The sequence below is a fragment of the Fundulus heteroclitus genome, chromosome 14, assembly GCF_011125445.2.
Source record: "Fundulus heteroclitus isolate FHET01 chromosome 14, MU-UCD_Fhet_4.1, whole genome shotgun sequence".
Classification (NCBI taxonomy): Eukaryota; Metazoa; Chordata; class Actinopteri; order Cyprinodontiformes; family Fundulidae; genus Fundulus; species Fundulus heteroclitus.
The window spans coordinates 2354486-2373979 of record NC_046374.1 but is presented as its reverse complement, the minus strand read 5'-3'; the positions used below and the strand labels follow the sequence as shown (position 1 = coordinate 2373979).

General features: G+C 40.0%; 1 long non-coding RNA gene across 1 annotated transcript; it reads left to right on the top strand.

Annotated features, from left to right (window-relative positions):
• Window positions 1-15084: 15084 nt before the first annotated feature.
• On the top strand, window positions 15085-17776 carry LOC118565620. The gene is made up of 4 exons (XR_004932478.1): window positions 15085-15770; window positions 15940-16314; window positions 16965-17316; window positions 17624-17776. It is a non-coding gene; the product is annotated as an uncharacterized LOC118565620 (long non-coding RNA).
• Window positions 17777-19494: the final 1718 nt, after the last annotated feature.

The following is a 19494-nucleotide window of genomic DNA, read 5'->3' as shown; positions in this document are numbered from 1 at the left end:
TTTGTTGATTTTTGAAGTATCGGCAAATACAGCGGATGTCGGAGCCATTTGGCCTTGATCAGGCTGCCGGCTGCATGACGCGCTCACTGTGGCTGTGAACGGACAAACCTGGCAGGTGAATGGAGCGAAGCCGAAAAGCTGGTTGTGCTGGAACGCAGACTGACTTTGGTGGTTGAACTCAAGGGGAGATGGGATAAAATCTGGAAGTGAAGCGTGATAAAAGCCCAATAATTTGGAAAATTGGATTTATGTGGAGCCAGCAAAAGACTTAAAAGCTGTCAGGAAAGGCAGTGCAGCTTGTCTCATAACAAATAACATATTTGGATTCCCTCCCTATCTCAACTCCTGGATTGTTATGGCGGAGAGTGCTCAGAAAAGCCGCCGGCTACCCCCCTCCCCCGCTGACACCTGAGGATGCTTCTCTGAACTGTGGGCCGGCTGATAACATCAAGGACAATGGCCTCTGGAGAGTGTTCACGGAGATAAAACACTTTCGCCCATACACACACACGCATAACTGATACTCATAAAACTGATGAATTACACACACGTGACAGGTCTCAAATGTTTACCTTCTGCATACATGTTGTATTGTGTTATTTGTGCTTTTCGTGCTATGAGGGTTTTTTTGTGTCGGTTGTTTGTCTCTTTATTGGTGAGAGCATAAATAGGCAAACATCTGTGTCTCCCCCCCCCCCCCCCTCTTTCCCCCATGTTGTTGCTCTTCCTTCGACAGTTCAAGGGCAGCGCCTTGTGAACTCCGTGTAGGCAGGGTTCGGGACTGTTTGGAGGAATGTGGCCTTGACGGCTGCGCTATTTAGCAGCGGCTGACTGGCTGCATTCCTTGACAATGCAAATTGTAATTGACAATAAAATTTGATTGATTGATTGATTGATAACATCTCATCCTTCTTTGTAATCCAGGGCAGAATACATCTCCAACATTAAATGGAGTGGAGTGTTTCCTCTGACTGCAGCTGTCTGGCTGTGAGACACCGCTTGGAGAAGGGGCTCACGGCAGCACTTGCCGCTGCCTCAAGACAGCGACAGCAGAGCGATGGCTGCTTTCACAGGAAGTCACCAATAACATAAAAAAGTCACTAGTTTTGTTGCTAGTTGTTTAGGAAATAAAAATAGTCAAGACAGTACTGGCTCACAGTGGTGGATTAGCACCTGGGAATGAGCTGGCATCAACACCAAAATGCAGCTCACAAGAGGACGCTCAAGACTTTTCCTGTGACTTCTGATTACCATAGAAAAATAACAATTTCAATTTAACTGATAAGACAATGGAGAGGGCCTGAAAAAAATGGCACCAAAAAGAAAATCACTGCAGATAAGTTGCGAGTGGTGAACTATGCATCCAAACACAGTAATCGAGCGCCAGAGAGAGTTTGGAGTGAGTGAGGGACTGGAGGAAAGTGGGGGTTGATCTCCACCATGAAAAAAACTAAAGCTAATCGCGGGCTAAAAGCTAGATGGCCACAGCTAGACGAACGAGTCCACACATGGGTGCTCAAACAACATGCAGCCGGGAGAGGGTTGTCAAAAGTGCAGTTACGTCTCCACCCCAGAGTTGTTGCCTAGGAGATGATTATTATTAATTTTGTTGGAGGAGCTTCTTGGTGTTACTGTTTTATGCAACGCAACCGCCTCTGTATCAGAGGAACAGTTTGCCAAAAACTGCCAGCAGACTTCCAAGCCAAGGTTGACAGTTTTAGTGACTTCATTGAAAAACATGTAACTGAGCACAGCATGACACCGGATCACATTATAAACATGGATGAGGGCCCACTCACTCACACGGGTCAAAGAGTTGCAGACAAAGGGCAAAAGAGTAAATATAGTCACAACAGTTAACAAGAAATCCCTTCACAGTGGTGCTGGCATGTTGTGGAGATGATCAAAATTACCACCAATAGTCACTTTTAAAAGAAAACCATGCCGAAAATCCAATCCCTTACAGTTGCCGTGAATGAGAAAGGATGGATGGGTGAAGAAATTATGAACTTATGGCTTACAAAGTGCTACACTAAGCGTCTGGATGGTTTCCTAAGAGCGCGCAAAGCCCTGCTTGTGATGGACAGCATGCGAGCGAACACAATGCCGCAGATCAAAGCTAAATTAAAGGTTTTCAACTCCATACCTGCCATCATCCCCGGAGGCTTAACCGAAATACTTCAACCACTTGACATCTCCGTAAACCGGAGCTTTAAGGCAGTCTTATGCAGCCTGTGGGAGCAGTGGATGATGGATGGTGAGCAGTCTCACGGCAACAGTGAGGATGCACCTCGCAACTTTCCAGGAAGTCATTGGCTGGATCGACAGCATGGGCTTCAGTGACGACCAAAACCATCGTGTCGGGATTCAGAAAGGCTGGACTAACTGGAACTGAATACAAATGTGAGGAAAGTGACACAGAAGAGGACACGGTGATTTGTCTTACACCGGAGTTGGGGCAGTTTTTAAAGCAGTGACGTGCAGTCAGGGGAGGCAAGTGAGGCCAGGCCTCACTTGTCATCATGCAAAGAAAGAAAATATATAATAAGGCATTTGTAATAAAGAGTTAATTTTCTGATCAATTTTCTGATCTAATTTGATCAATTTTGATGATATTTTTCATGTAAATCCTTGTTGCCGCTTGATAGCGAAGCCGGTGAGGCCGCAGCGAGCTTGGCCTCCCCTGGGATTGCGCAAGACCATGTTGACTGTGCTGGCTTCCATTCTGTGAATGCATCTTCCTGTCTCTAGATCATAAATTCAATTGTTCAGTTATGAACAGATTTTACATAGTTTAATGTATGTGGATTACAAATTGTGTTTTGGTCATCATACTGTGTGCAGGTAACATGTTTTTGTGCTGCTGCGCGATCATAAACGGCAGAGAACTGGTTGTAGGTGAGGCCGGCAGTTCCTTGGCCTCTAGGCAGGGGGCGCTCAAGGGGCACCGCTCATGATCCCAAAACTGTACAGTAACAGCAAGTTATGGATGCATTATTAGCGAGTTTTGCTAAACAAGTAAAGCACTAAAAAGACTCTAAACATACAGCTGGAACAGGACTGATCAAGGAAGGCTTTCCTCCCTGGCAGTGAGCTCCACTGAGACTGAGAGACTTTTAAAACTGAAGAAGATAAAGAGAACTTTTACTGGAAAATGACCGATATTTGTGCAGAAAGAGCGCAGCATGGACTTCATTTATAATAAGAGGTAAGACAGCGATACTTTTTGTTTTTGTAATGAAATGTTTGTAAGGTGGATTGTAGTTTTTGAATGTGTTACAAATGCAGAAATCCATCATCACTCAAACTGTTACCAATCAAATGACAAATTGTTTTTTCATGAGTCTACAATGAGTCTACTTTGTAGAGTGTATACATTTGTAAATCTGACTCTGATCATGTCAGTGCCTCAGCATCTATGAACCCTACCGCACGTCACTGTTTTAAAGTGACACCGAGGATGAAGAATTCAATGGTTTCAATGATTTGGAGTGAAATTGAGGGTCTCAGTGACAACTCCTTCCATACATGAGAGATCTTTTAACAGACTCTTCAGAAGACAGAACCCCCGAAAAGCTGCTGGACCAGATTCTGTCTCTCCATCCACCTTGAAGCACTGTGCTGATCAGCTGTCTCCAGTGTTCACAGACATTTTTAACACCTCACTGGCGACCAGGGGTGGACTGAGACAAGAAATCGGCCCTGGCATCTTTGGACTAGACTGGCCCACCACATTTTTTTTGTGTACTGAATGTGTATACCAACTGTGCAATACATTGAGGCCAGGTTAATGGAAATTAGAGAGAGTGGACACTTAAAATACTTCCAAAATCTTTATTTACACTGTAAAATGTAAACTCCAGGTTATTGTAAGTTGCTCATCAGATCTATTCAGTCTTCCAGATACTGTAGGGTAACATTGGACTACTGTGCACTCACTGTGTAAAAAAGGATGTCAATGACAAAATGACACATTTGAAACGTGTAGAAATCCTGTCAGAGAGGATGAGAAGGAATAAAGATTAGACAAATGTTGCACAGAATAGTATTATTATCATTCATAATAAATTTAAGAAGTTCCTCTCACCTTACTAATTTACAAGATCAGCTTTGTCAGCAACCCACTCTTCTCAGCCACCTTATCTATCACTGTGTCTGTGTCTAATGCCATGAGCATGTCTTTTTCAGTGGCCATCAATATAAATGCCTCCAGCTTGCTTGCAGACAGCTTGCTCCTAAGTCTGGACTTGATGAACTTGAGCGTAGAGAAGGTTCTTTCACAGGCCACTTGGGTAAGGAAAGGGTCAGCAAGAACTTATAAGCAAGCCCAAGGAGATGATAAGCATCTGAGAACATGTTAAGCCGCTGTAGAATCTGGTAGCAGCACAGTGGGCAATTTTTACAGGAAGCACAGGTTTTAACCCCTATATCCGTTTCCTCTTCTTGTCCTTCAGCTCCTGCTTCTACTGTTCTAGTCATGTAATCTTCAAGATGGGATGCTTTCAGTCTGTCCCACTGTCCTGCTAAACATTTCAGCTCTGATTGGAGATTGTCCACTGCTGCACTAGTGCTGAATTTCATCAGACATCTACTCAAAACTTCCAGAGCATTGTTGGGCAGAGTAGTGGTCCAGAGCTGTTCAAAATTCCTGGGATCCAGCCATGCTAAATCGGCGAAAAGAGTGCCATGTGTCATAAACCTTCTATGAATAGCCTCAAGCTGCTCTTGAGGCTATTCATAGAAGGTCATTTGTAATAAGTAATTTTTTATCTAATTTCCTAATTTTTGACCATATTCTCTTTATAATCGCAGACTTTTCGCTATTTTTCATGTAAATCCTTGATGGCGCTTGATAACGAAACCGGATTTTCAACAATTTAATATATGTGGATTACGAATTATGTTTTGATCATCAAACTGTGTGCAGATAACATGTTTTCGTGCTACTGGGCGATCATAACCGGCAAAGAACTGGTTGTAGGTGAGGCCGGCAGTTCCTTGGCCTCTAGGCAGGGGGCGCTCAAGGAGCACCGCTCCTGATCCCAGAACTGTAGAGTCACAGCAAGTTATGGATGTTTCATTAGCGAGTTATGCTAAACAAGTAAAGCGCTAAAAAGACTCTAAACATACAGCCGGAACAGGACTGGAAACAGGGGAAGGCTTTCCTCCCTGGCAGTGAGCTCCACTGAGACTGAGAGACTTTTAAAACTGAAGAAGATAAAGAGAACTTTTACCAGAAAGTGGCCGATATTTTTGTTCAGAAAGAGCGCAGCTGGACTTCATTTATAAGCAGAGGTAGGACAGCGATAATTATTCATGTTTTGTTTTTGTAATTAAATGTGCGTAATGTGGGTTATAGTTTTTAAATGTGTTACTAATGCAGAAATCCATCATAACTCATAAACTGTTACCAACCAAATGACAAATAGCCTATTTTTTTCATCAAAGAATCAATATTTTTCCATGTCTCTTGGTGATTTTATTTGGCTCAACCAGTCTCCTTCAGCCTTTTGCAATGAGTCTACTCTGTAGAGTGTATATATTTGTAAATCTGACTCTGATGACGTCAGTGCCTCACCAGCTATGAACCATACCGCACGTCACTGCTGAAAACTGTCCGGCTTACCGCAGGTTCTGATACTGCAGCAGCTGCACTGACATGTTCACTGCTCGGTTCGCCGTCGCCTCCACCATATTACATCAGACACCGGAGCATATGAAGGGCCTGCTGTTGGGAACATGTCAGTCAGTTTGACACATTTCGCAGCGTCCCTTTGAAGAACTCGTTTCTTTTTTTCGTGCAGTTTCTCTGCGCCTCCCTTGCGTTTCTTATCCATTACTACTGTGAACACCACTGCACAAAGTTCCACATGGAGCGTGAAGGTGTTTTTCTACTTTATGATTGGCCTAGCCCTTTAGACTGTCAGGGATGCAATGGGCTGCAGTAGCCTGTGGTAAGGGCCGGATGATCGGAACAGACTCTTGCGCTGCTGATTTTATTTTTCTTCATGCATTATGCAAATATAACGGGGCCGATATACAATAATAATAATAATAATAATAATAATAATAATACATATTATTAATATACATGTCGGGTCTGCCGGCCCAGCACGTCGGCATGACGTGCGTGAGCTGCCACTAGGGGGTGCGCGAGCTGAAATCTGTAATGGCGGTTTGACAGTGTTTTTTCCCCCACAACATAAAGACGTGTAAATAATCATTTCCTTTGTGGAAACAAAAATCAAAACAGCAAATTTAATAAATAAATAAAATGTATTGACATGAAAATCTGTTTATTTTAAAAAGTGTTGTTCTACACTTCATCGTAACATGAATTTATCTTCTACGCATTGTGCTTCAATGCATAGAAGAAGCAGCTTGTGCCCTCTACTTCATTCATTCTCGCAAATATGCTCAGTTGGCTGAAACCAGGGAATCGGAGGCAACAGGTGAGTGAAGTGCAAACCATTGACAAATGTCTCTCCAACTCTTTCCTCGCTTCACGTCGTGTATGTCAGTAGAGGGACAATTGAATTTGGGCCAAAAGTTTTTACAAGCTTAAATGGGGTACCGCGCGCGAGCTATTTTTAGAAACACAACGTCACGATGACGTCACATCACGTGGTACGCAGTGGGGCAAACTCCGGAAACCCGCCGCTGTTTCGCTGTAAATGAGACGTGCGTTACCCTTGGTTTTACTCCGTAAACGACTGCTTTTTCCAAATCTAAGACCATGGTTTTTAAACATTGTTGCTATGGAACGTGCAACAGCGACTCGAGTTACGCTGATCGGCCGCATATGAAGGATGTTTTCTTCAAGACTGCCAAGGAGAAATGTGTGCTTGGTACACCGGGGCGGTCGGCCTACACAACAGTTCAACCCAGAAAAAGTTACCAAATTCAAGTACATATGTAGCAAGCATTTTGTCGGAGGAAAGGGCACAACCGAAGAACATCCTGACCCAATTCCAGCGACATCAAGTCAAGGTAAGAGTATTTTGGTGGCCGACATGTTAATAAAGAAGCGCCTGCTACCATGACAGCATATAGGCTATCATGGTAGCAGGCGCTAACATGATAGCCTGCTACCAGGATAGCTTACTCAAAAACATTTCAAATGAGACAAACATTAAACATATACCCATTCCTGGACGGTGATTGCAAACAACAAAAAAAAAAAAAACGGCCGACGCTGCCATGATCGCCGCGCAGGAAAAAAAAAACAAAGCTTACCGTTCATCAACTCGGCCAGTTTTCCAGTCTTTTTAAGCCCTCGAACCTCAAGCCATCGTTTGAGCTGAAGGTTGGTGTGTTCTTCGACAGTGCGACCAGTAAACCGTGTGCCTGGGACATCGTCTTGGGAAAGTTTAACGGCTGTAAAGTCGGTCATATCGCTGTTTCTGTTGCGCTTGTAATAGCTGGGTTATCCGTGCGTTCTCTCCAGTATGCCCTACCTAAGCGGCAAAAGGGGCGTTGCTCTTGAGACGGTGACGTCACGTGCGCAGTACCCCATTGAGCGACCAGTCTCTCTTTCGATCGCGCAGCGCCTTCAACCAGCGCTGCTCCTGTTGGGGTGACTCTGAACCTCTACCAGCACTGACGCACATGACTCGCCCACCCCGCTGCAGCCTCCGCGATTTATTGACTCTTTACGCACAGAGCTGCAATACGTTTCATTGAGAGTCAGACAGGCGCAGTTCATTTTACAGATGCGGTTTTAGTGCATATTCAGACAGGGACAAACCGACAGTGAGGCTGAGGGGAGCTGAGGTGTGTTGCCCTGGGCGTGTTTACCTGCTGAATGTAGCCGCTGTAAAAGTTTTTTTCTCTGACTAATATATTTATGGAGCGCTCTGTTATTGTTACTCTGGTCTGCAGTTCTCTCTCTCTCTGTCTCTCTCTCGAGCGCGCGCGTCATCGGACACAAATCATAGTTTTTCGTGTTTGTAAATTGTGACTCAGATTAAGAAGCTGGTACACAAAAAAGTGAGAACAAACACAGGTAGATCATCAGTTTAATCCTTTGCTTCAGAGACGTTTCAGGTTGTGGAGGTGTGGCCGATCTGGGCGTCTCTTTCTTTCTCTCGCTCCAGGCTGAGCCACTGATGCACCTGCAAAAGCCTCAGGATTCTGTTGTGGATGTTGCAACTTTATTGCAGTTTAATTCAAATTATGTTCTAATTTTATTCCCACAACTTGTGTTAAGATGGTTGAATTGATGTAAGTGCAACAGAATGTTTTCTTTTTTTTGTGGTGGTGGTGGTGGTGGTGGTGGCGGCGGTGCGCCAAGCCGGTTGGGACACTGAATGGGGTGCGCGGCTGAAAAAGTTTGGGAACCCCTGGTTTAAAGGACCACTGAGGCCATGTAAACGGCACTGATTATCCTTATTTTGTTATTTTAAGTTTTATAAATCCTAAACACTTTGTCAGTGTCCACTCCAGTAATAGTAATATTTGTTTTCATAGCAATACCTCCAAAAGTCGTTTCAATAAATACAGCTATGTATGAATTCAGTTGCTTTCAGTTATGTATCAATTAAAGACACTATCCAGATCATACACAGCCACTCAGCCATTGGGCTTTCACAAGTCTTGGGGTCTCACAGGGGAGCCCAGAAAGTTGGAACCTGTGTATGTTTATCATCTTCTGCCCCGTCAGTCAGCTGACCGTCTGTCTCATCTGTTCAGGGTGCAATCCACCTGCAGGTGGAGTCGGGTACATTCAGCTGGGAGAGCTTCTCCTGAAGCAGAGTTGGGATGATTGTGTTGAAGGAAGAGCTGAAATCCACAAACAGGATCCTGGCTGTTGTGCAATTATATACTGTTTAAAGTTATTTAATGTTTATTAAATAACCCTCTGTCTGTTAAGTATTGTCTGGTGATGATCAGCTCTTAAGCTGATATCAAGACAATGGTTGAAAGGGATGAATTTGAGCACTAGCCATCTTTTAACAGCAAAACCTGCACACACAGAATAAAGGAGTGACAACTTCTTTTCAAGTCCAAGAATTTAATAACAGAAATAAAATGAACATCCAGAGAACATCACTATGTAATGCTGTTTATCTGAATTAGCACAATATTTCAATCAGCAAATCCTCTCTACTAGGCTAGTGAAACTTAACTAAACTACTAAGCAAAATGAAGATAGAAAGAAGCTAAGCTAAGGAACTAATTACATGCAAAACAAACAAAAGACAAAACAAAAGTGGTTGATCATGATCAGAATAACTCAGTGAATCCTTGTTCACTAAAGATCTGATGCCAAAAACATGGAATGGAGTTAAAACATTTGCCATGTATTTCAAGCCATTCACAATGCAAAGCCCAAGTTAAACAAAACATTATTTATTGAAAAAATATTCTGAGGACCGGTTTGTCCTGTAAAATCATTTAATTCAGAATCGCTTGCCTTTGTTTATGCGATTCTACCTCCGAGCGCTGGGGGTCGCTTAATGTGTGCACATTTTACAACTGATCAGTGAATAAATATGCAAATGTGTGTGTATGTGTATCAAGCAAAGCATTTATAAGAATGACGGCTGTTTATGGCAGTTTATTGGCAGCAATAGGCTGTGGCAAACCCTTATGAGGAAGCGATATAAAATGCAAATTATAAATGCTAGTTGAGCCCCAGAGCAAATAAACTCCATGTTCCTACTGTTGGTGTACTGTTTTTCACACTGTGGAGCAAAATAATTTTACGTGGTGTCAAAATACCTCTAAAATCGGTAGTGTGGTGAGCTCAACCATATTCTCTATCATTCACAAATTGAGAGATAATTTGGAAAATTGAAGGTATTACATAAAAAAGTTCTTTAATTGTGTGTTTAAATGGATTGTTTTCTCTTAATTGAATTGCACGTTTCGACTGATGTTTTTGACATGGCACAGAGGTTAGGGAGTTCGTCTTGCAATTGGCAGGTTGCCGGTTCGATCCCCCACACTGACTGTCTCTGTCGTTGTGTCCTTGGGCAAGACAATCGATCCGCATTGCCTGCTGGCGGTGGTCAGAAGGCCCAGTGGCACCGGTCCATGGCAGCCTCGCCTCTGTCAGTCTGCCCCAGGGCAGCTGTAGCTACTAACATAGCTCACCACCGTCAGGGTGTGAATGGGTGAATGACTAAACTGTAGTGTGAAGCGCTAAGGAGCGAGACCTTTTGACTCGGCCGGAGAGCTGCGTAGGGTGAAAAGGTTATGTGGTGATAACGGACTTGGTGCAAGTGTTCGGTGGAGGGAGGGGGTGGGGGGGTTGAGGTTTGTAACCTCCCAATGGCTCTCTCAACACATAAAAGAAAGGTAATTTGTGTGCTCATTGCTCAGTCTCCTCAGAAGACATGCAGCACAGAAGAAAGGAAGACCCAAGACGGAAGGACAATCATTGAGCCAAAGGAAGAACACGGTGCCCCTGACACTAAGAACCACCGAGACTGAGTCACATTATCTATTTTTCATGTTTTTCCACAATTCGGGGCCAACGATCTGCAAATCCTGCCAGGAAGAACTGCTGTGGTTTTGACCTGGTTGATGAGAAGATCCTAGTAGGATATAGAGCACAATATCTAGTACTAAATAGTGATAAAGTGCTGTGCTACAGTTGTAAAGAGTTTTTTACATTTCTTATATTCTGTCCTATGAGATGAAATTGCATTTTAAAGGCAATGTGTCACTTTACAAAGATACCATTGTATTACCTGTACATTATGTAAGATATTCAGTTAGTGTTTTACAATTCAAATGCAGACCTCCATGTCTTTCAGCATTCATGAAAAACAGGTCAAAAATACCACTGACAGTCCCATCAGCTGCAACTAAGAATGAGAACTCTGCTCACAGCACGAAAGAAGAGGCAAATTAGAGCAGCTGACAGTTTTTATTCTAATCTTGTTTTTCTTTAAATAAAACCCTGCTTGTATCATAAAATCAACAAAAGACAAAGGCACAGTCAGCTATACAGCTGGGGTACACCAGCAAGGGTTATAAACAAAATGTAACTTTATTCATAAATCAAACAAATAATCATAACAAATAAGACATATCAAACATAAATATTTGCAATGACATTGTGAGCTACTGTACTGTAAGTTAGTAGACTCCAAAAGTTATTTTTTTGGACTTATCTCAGGAGTTGTAAATATTTCATAATTTCTAATTTTACTTAGAACATGATTGATGGGTTCAAGGGTGCAAATTATGTTTAGTGAGTTTATATATTTAAATTAGTACTTTCCACGGTAGAATTTTTTTTTAACATTTAAACATTATAAGCAACTGCAAGCCTTTCTCCACAGGGTGTAACAGAGCAGGTGGCAGAACAGAACTCATCTGGGTACATTTCCTCTCAAAAGGAACAAAATCCAGGTTCTTTCTCATTGATAGTGAGGGTTCCTCCTTCAACTTGTCAAGAGACGCAAGGTTGTGGCATCAGGGCAGAGCTCTGGAGAGAAACTGAGTTCCCTGCATAGGTATCATTTTACACCCATTACTAATTATTAAATTAGTAATAGTATCAGCTTTAAATTCTGGTTGCTAAGTCTGCACATGCATCATAGAGCATACACACTGAATAAAATGGAAGCACAGTAAGATTATTAAAAGGATTTGTACCTATTACAGCATGTTGCTTCTGGTAATATTTTCAGTATAATGTTATCAACATAAATGACAAAACCTACATATTTTCTAACACATTCTCCTAAAACATTTTTTTGTGGCTTTGTTTTGTATAACTGACAGGATTGAGAAATATAGCTGCCTGTTTCCTCAGCCAATCAGAATCAGAATCAGTAATACTTTAATAATCCCAGAGGGAAATTACAGTTTAATACAACCGCCCTCACATACATCGCAAACATTTTGGGGGACACGATTGACTGGGGCCTTGCTGCGGAGGAACCCGCCTGACGCCGCTACCATAGGGCGCTGCCTTTAACTCTGTGGAAAGATAGGAGCCACATATAGGGGAGGGAGAAGGAAAAAAAAAACATATTTCACACTTTATCCTGATTCTAGGATACAGTTTGAAATATCAAAAAACCTCGCACGAGAAAAGCACATATTACGAGACAGCATTTAAGCAGGAGACTTTGGAGACTAGTCACATGACCTTTGTATGTTGTTGTGGGAATCAGTTATGTGTGTCAATCTATTCAACACACATTAAAAACAAACAGGCAGTTTGTTGCCGTACAACTATAATTTTATAAGTAGCTGACAATCCTTATTTGAATTAACAAATCAGAATCAGACTTACTTTAATGATCCCAGTGGGAAATAATTGTTGTTACATGCTCCAGAATACACACATTGTTATATATATATATATATTTACAACATTCTACACAGGTAATACCATGTCATAATAGTCGTATCACTTCCCTTGGGAATCCCAGTGAAGCAATGGTGACCTGTGCAAAGAACAGTGTAAATAACCCAACCAAATGTAAATAACCCAACCAAATGACCTTCCAGCTTGAACACAGCATGTGTTGTTAGATCTGTGATAAATGATTGATTACCAAGTCATCCGTGTAAACATATTCCTCAACTGGTGCGTGCAGAAAACTTTCAATGTAAAAGCTGTCATGTTAGTGAGGCTAAAGGTGAAAACCTGTATGTAAAGACCTACTTCACACAGGGAATTGTGAGATGACATCTTTAAAATCTGGACTCTGTTTATGCTGAACGAGTCCAGAGAAGTGCCAGGCGCATTGCCACAGAACAGATCCAATCCCACCCACAGAATGCACTGTTTGCCCCTCTCCCATCAGGTACACGTTTCAGGAACATCAAAACCAGCACGAGCAGCCTCAGAAACAGGTTCTTCGCTGAGGCTGTAAGGGCTATTGCCCCTGCTGAGGAAACTATGTCTGTACACGTTACAATATCACTACTGTGGATGCATATTGTTTCGTACGCCCTTAATGATCAGCTATGTATCATTGCACAGTTCTGTATATGAAGGTTTAAGAACATTACACAAGATTTACTACCAGCTTGAATGTATCATCAAAGAAGATCTGAGTGACTGATTCATGCAACACAATGGATCGTGTTTAGGTGGGACTGACTTTCAGAACTCGGAGCAAGTACTAGCAGACGCCAAAGACTGTCTTGCTTTTTTGTAATCTCTATAAAATAAAAATATAAAAACTGTCCACATTGTTTACTAGGTTATTATCCGTACCCATTGTTTATCACCTGTTTGTATCCTAAGCCGGAGTATGTCCTGAAAAAGAATTTTCACCCCGGTAACACATGGCGACAATAAAAGCTTCTTGATTTCTTCTGTCTGCGATGAATGGCTTTGTTAAGTCGTTTTCTATATTTCGCTAGCTGCTAACATGTGTATGAGCATTACATTACACGTTTAAAAATTTACAGATTTAGTAACCCAACTAAATATTTGACACTACGTGGAGTACTATCACGTAAATATTATTTAGTAATTTAGTTGGACAAGCAAAATCTGTTGCCATAATTTTTACTTAGATCTTTTGACCCATTTAACTCTCTAATTACTAGATTAATGAGTATGAACCAGATTTCAGATAATCTGTGTAACTGTAGCCAGGCTGTTGGTCCAGACAGACTGAAGCCCTGCATGTTTCACTAATCTGATGCAGAAGCACCACAGTTATGGTGACATACAGCAGTGTGAAAAGCTCTTGGACACATTTAGACACAGATTGTACATTTTTTATTTCTTCTATAAGCTTCATAAAAGCTCATCACCTCTAAATATGTGGGTTTTTTTTAGTATTAGATTTATGTTATCTAAAATAAAAAGTACTATGAGTGGTATTTTCACCAGCGAAAGACCCTGGATCTTTAAGGAAACTAAAAATAGAAAACCCAGACTGAAGTCAGATTCTCTGACAGATGATCATTTATCAAAGAGGTGTTACCATTTATTCATGCACATAACGACTGACTAGGGTATCGTCATATTCAAATGATCCCTTAGCCAACAAAAGTCATCTGTTTGGGACGGGACAGTTCACTGAGACCTGTTTCTATCTGATTAAAAAAGTGAAAACAACTGAAGCAGTAGAGTGAAGACGTAACCAGATGTAAGTTTCTCCTTTGATCATCATTTCTATACTTCTGTATTGATGACTGTGCATTTGCTGCAGTGTACAAAATAGTATAAACTATTTTAGTTATTTTCTAACTTTTTTATCACTTATTTTTATACTCTGGCACAGACACATAGTAACAAAGTAATCTCTTAAAAAATATGTTTCGCAAAGAAACGGCAGAAAAAAAACTTTTCTTACTATTTTTAATTGTCACATTCCAGAAGAACCATTAAAATGCACACTATTGTTCATAAAAACTAATCTATGCACAAAATCTGCTGTCATAAAATTAAATTCAATCACCATTCATAGGTGAGAATGTTTAACTAATGAATATTAAACCTGTGTGATCCAACAAGGCAGACCGCTCTCCTCTTACCAACCCCAAGCAGCAGCAGCACTGACTGAGAAAGAAAGGAGTCCATGTTTTCACCGTTCTAATGGCCGACCTGAGCCCTCAGCAAATATTCTCAGTGCCAGCGCCAAGTATTCCCAGACTTGTTTCACAAACAATGCTATGACCAAGTTTATCAGGGCCAACTTTACTCATTTTATTTCCTACTGAATAAAATGATTTTTTTAATATTTTTTTTAAACTGTAATTTATTACAAATTTGGGGGAGTTTAAGTTGATTTTAGAGGGAAAGGATGTTAGCTCACTTGGCTCTTATAAATATCCAAATATTTAATGCTGTGTGATAATTCCAGGGCATTTAATTTTTTTATGTCTTGAAATGTGAAACTGTTGTTTATGTGTGTATTTATTCTTGTTTATTGGTTAATAGTATGTTTTTTACGCTGCTGTCTTGGCCGGGTCACTCTTGGAAAAGAGGTTTGAATCTAAATGTTTTTCTCTGGTTAAAAAAGGATTCTACTATTAGAGTGATGGTTTCAGTAGAGATTAATTTAAAGAGTGTTGCATGTTTAGTATCTAAAATCAATACCTAAAGGAATATAATTTATTTCATATTTTCTTTGTAAAATTCTAAACCTCTATTGTTTTTCATCCTTGATGTTTGTGTTACCATAGCTACAGTCTGATGCTATGATTTGAATCTTTTTTAGGCCCCATACAACCTAAGGCCATCCCTGACTCCACTTCTACTGCCATCAGTTTCTTACCATTTAGAATAACTCTTGGAAATGTGTTTATTTGTGAAGCAACTGTTACTCAATAGAGAGTGTAATTTGAAAGTTGTGGGCTCCTACCCTGCCATATGTTGACGTGCCTCTGGGCAAATGACTTAACCCAAAGTTGTGTATCTATCTGTCCATCTTCATTTAATTTAACAATGGATGGATCCAGTGGGTAGAGTAGTCATCTCATCAGAAGATTGTGTGATCAATTTGAGCTTAATCCTGTCACATGTTGATGTGCCCCTTGGCAAGGCACCTAACCCCAAGTTGGCTACCGATCAGCATATCAGTGTGTGGATATGTGTGACTGGGAGAGTGTGACTGTAGATCAAAGTGATTTAAGTGGTCCATATGTCTAGAAAAACGGTATAAAAACTGAGTCCCTTCACCATTCAGTCTGGTTATGGATGAATGTGATTATCTCTTTATCTTATTTTAATAAACCGCTTTTTTCAACAGAGACAGACCTTTGAAACAAAATGAAAAACAAAATATTTGCACCTGACCGAGGAGAGATGAAGCTCAATCTTTTTCTGCTCATTCTGTTGGGTGAGTGGCTCTGCACAGACATCATAATGTTGGTAAATCCTTACAGTTTGATTCAAATTTCTCTAAGTAACATAAAAGGATTTTTTATTATGTAAAACTGTACACGTTTGTACTCTACCTTAAAACTGTCTTGTGGTTAAAATCAATGAGTGTTTCTTTCTGTCTATAGGTCAGTGTTGTGTAATGTTTTGTCATCTGTATGAGTATCACTATGTTAATGAGGAAAAGACCTGGACTGAAGCTCAGCAGTACTGCAGAGAGAATCACACGGACCTGGCAACAGTGTCTGACATGGAAGGCCTGAAGAGACTCCTCAATAAATCACCAGCAATGACAGAAGCTTGGATTGGTCTGTATAATCAAACAGATGGTATCAGGAGATGGTACTGGTCTCTGCCGGAAGTGGAGTTCATTGAAGATGAGACAGAGTGGAACAACAATGAGCCAAATGATCTCAATACTGAAAACTGTGGGAGTCTTTTAAAAAGTCTAAAGTAGAATGACATTTCCTGTAGGCGACGTGGACATTTTCTCTGCTATGATGGTAAGAATATATATATATATATATATATATATATATATATATATATATATATAAATAAAAGCTATTTAAAGAATGTAGATCAACAAATTCAGGACTGAAACTCTTCCCACGGAGAAGCTCTGGTAATTGTGGAGGATGTGACAAGTGAATTTCTCCACTGTGAGATCAATAAAGTCTTACCTTATCTTATCTTAAATGGCAGTTCCATAGTCAGAAAGGAAACACCAGCCACTATAGTGAAATATCTGCCAGCAGCCAGAGCAGGCGACATCAAATCCTACCTGAAACTGCTTGCTAAGGAAAACCAGGAATACAATTAATTGTTATTCATGCTGGCAGTAATGACACCCAGTTTCACCAATCAGAGGCCATTAAACTTAGTGTTGCTTCAGTGTGTAATTTTACCAAAACAATATCAGACTGTAATTTTCTCTGGTCTACTGCTTGATCTGACCAGTGACGACATGCAGCTAAAAATTTATAATTGTCAAACATTCTGGGTAAAACCTGGTCTGATCTAGAGAGACGACATCCATCCAACTTTAAACGGAGAATAATTACAAAAAAGATTTAAATATTAGCATTTTTTCTGTCATAACTGTTGCTGACTTAAAATAATGCTCCTGCTGTCATTGACTGTTATTCCACAGAACGAAATACTTCAGAGAAATTCTATCTGATTAAACAAAAGAAGACCTGGTTTGAGGCTCAGAGTTACTGCAGAGAGAATCACACAGACCTGCCCAGTGGGCTGGATCAGCTCCAGGATGTAAAGACTGAAGAATGTTTTGAGCTCTACAGACGATAAATTTGTGTTTATGGGTCTGTTCAGAGACTCCCGGAGGTGGTCAGATGGAAGCAGTTTCTCTTTCAGACACTGGAGCAAAGAGTTTAATGATGAACAATACAACAGTGGTCAATGTGCCATGACTGTGTTTGATGATGAAGGCAGATGGAAGACTGAGAACTGTGCTGTCAGAAAACCCTTCATCTGTTATGATGGTGAGTTTTTATTAAACTTTTGTTACGACAACACAAAATCTTTATATTTACTCAGTAAATGTTTGAAATACGAACTGGATTATTACAGTATTTTTTGGAGATTATAAAGTCATCTTTATTTCTGTGGTGATAAATCCAGTCAATACAAACTGAGTTTTCCTCACTTCAGTATTCATGCAAATGTATGTTGACATTTACCACTTTTGTAAATAAATATTCACGTTACTGAGTTTTGAAAATCTCTAGTTGAAGCCACAACATCTGGGTGATAACTGTAGGATTGATACTTTCTCTTTTTCACTCCCAGAAAAACTGATCCTGATCAAAAAAAACAAAACCTGGGAGGAAGCCTTGTACTACTGCAGACATCACCACCATGACCTGGTCACCATCACCAACCTGGATGAGCAGAGATGGGTCCAGGAGAAAGCCAAGAAGGCCTCCACTGATTACGTCTGGATGGGACTGCGCTACACCTGTACTCTGGATTTCTGGTACTGGGTCAGAGGCGAAGTGGTCAGCTATAAGAACTGGGCTCCAGATGGACTGATGGATGACTGTGACATGTCTGGAGCCATGGAGACAGGAGGACAACATAAGTGGTTAAAAATGAATGATCACATGGAGTTTAATTTTGTCTGCTCTATGTCCTAAAAAGCATTCTACTCTGTAAAAAAGAATGTACTACTTATGCACACAAAAACTGGACAAAAATCTATTTATATCGTTGGAGATAATGTAGATCTTATGAAGTCAAAGCAACATAAACCAACTGTAAAATTTCTATGATGTTTAGTTTGACTAACAAGACCCACCAGAATAACAACACACTGTGCAACCCTAATAGACAATATATTTACTAATAATATTGAGGACAATATAGTAAGTGTTATGCTAATAAATTATATTAGTGACCACTTTCCTGTATTTATATATGTCGAAGTCACTAATGAGATTAGGAAGAACAAGTTGTTCTTAAGAAATTAACAGAGGACACAATTACTTCACAAGAAAATGACCTACTATCTCAAGATTGGGATATCGTTTATAGAGCGAAGGATGTGGACTTGGCATACAGTAAATTTATTAATATATTTGAAAAAATGTCAGGTTAAAATAATGAATCTAAGTTATAAATATAAGAATAGTCCATAGCTATCCAAGGGATTACAAAATGCTTGTGAAAAGAAAAATAATCTTTATAGAAAATGTATTAAATCAAGAACCAAAGAATCAAGAAATATATATAAGATTTATAAAAACAAGTTAATAGAATATATGGGAGCAAGAAAAAAATATAGTATAGGAAAATGTTATATGAAAATATAAATTATATAAGAGGTGTTTGGGGCGTATTAAACAAACTAAGGAAAAGTAGGATAAAGAAAATTATATATCCAGAATGTTTTATTGATAAACAGGAACAAGGTAGTTATTAGTATGAATGATTTTTTTGTGAATGTGGGACCAGAGTTGGCAGCAAAGATTACAGACCAAGGAGGAGATGCCATTAGTGAAACACTGATAAAGAATAATTCTCACACAATTTTTCTCTCCACATTAGATGAAATAAGATCTATTGTTAAACATTGTTGCAACACTTTTCTACTGACTATGATGGCACCATTATGATTTTGGTTAAAAACGTTATTGATGGTATTTAAAAACCACTAACACTCATTTACAATCTATCATTTCAAACTGGTTCATTTCCAAAAAAGAATCAAAATAGCTAAAGTAATAGCTTTATTAAAGCTAGGAAATAAACATCTGTACACAAAGTATAGACCCGTGTCACTCATTCGACAATTTTTAACAATTTTTGAAAAACTTTATAATAATAAATTAGAAAACTTTCTGAATAAGTATGAAATTCTAAACCAGAGTCGGTATGGATTTAGAGGAATGAGTACAACATTGTTTGCAATAATGGAATCAAGGGAGGAGATCACAAATGCATTAAATCAAAGGAAACATGAAGTTGGTGTATTTATAGACTTTAAGAAAGCATTCAACACAATAAATCACTCTATACTCATAAACAAACTACAGCTATATGGTGTTAGGGGGAGTAGCAGTTAACTGAGTTATTAGCTAATGCTCTGAGAGGCAACAGTTTATAAATATGGGTGAACACATGTCTGTGTATAAAGACTTCTTGTGGAGTGCCCCAGGGGT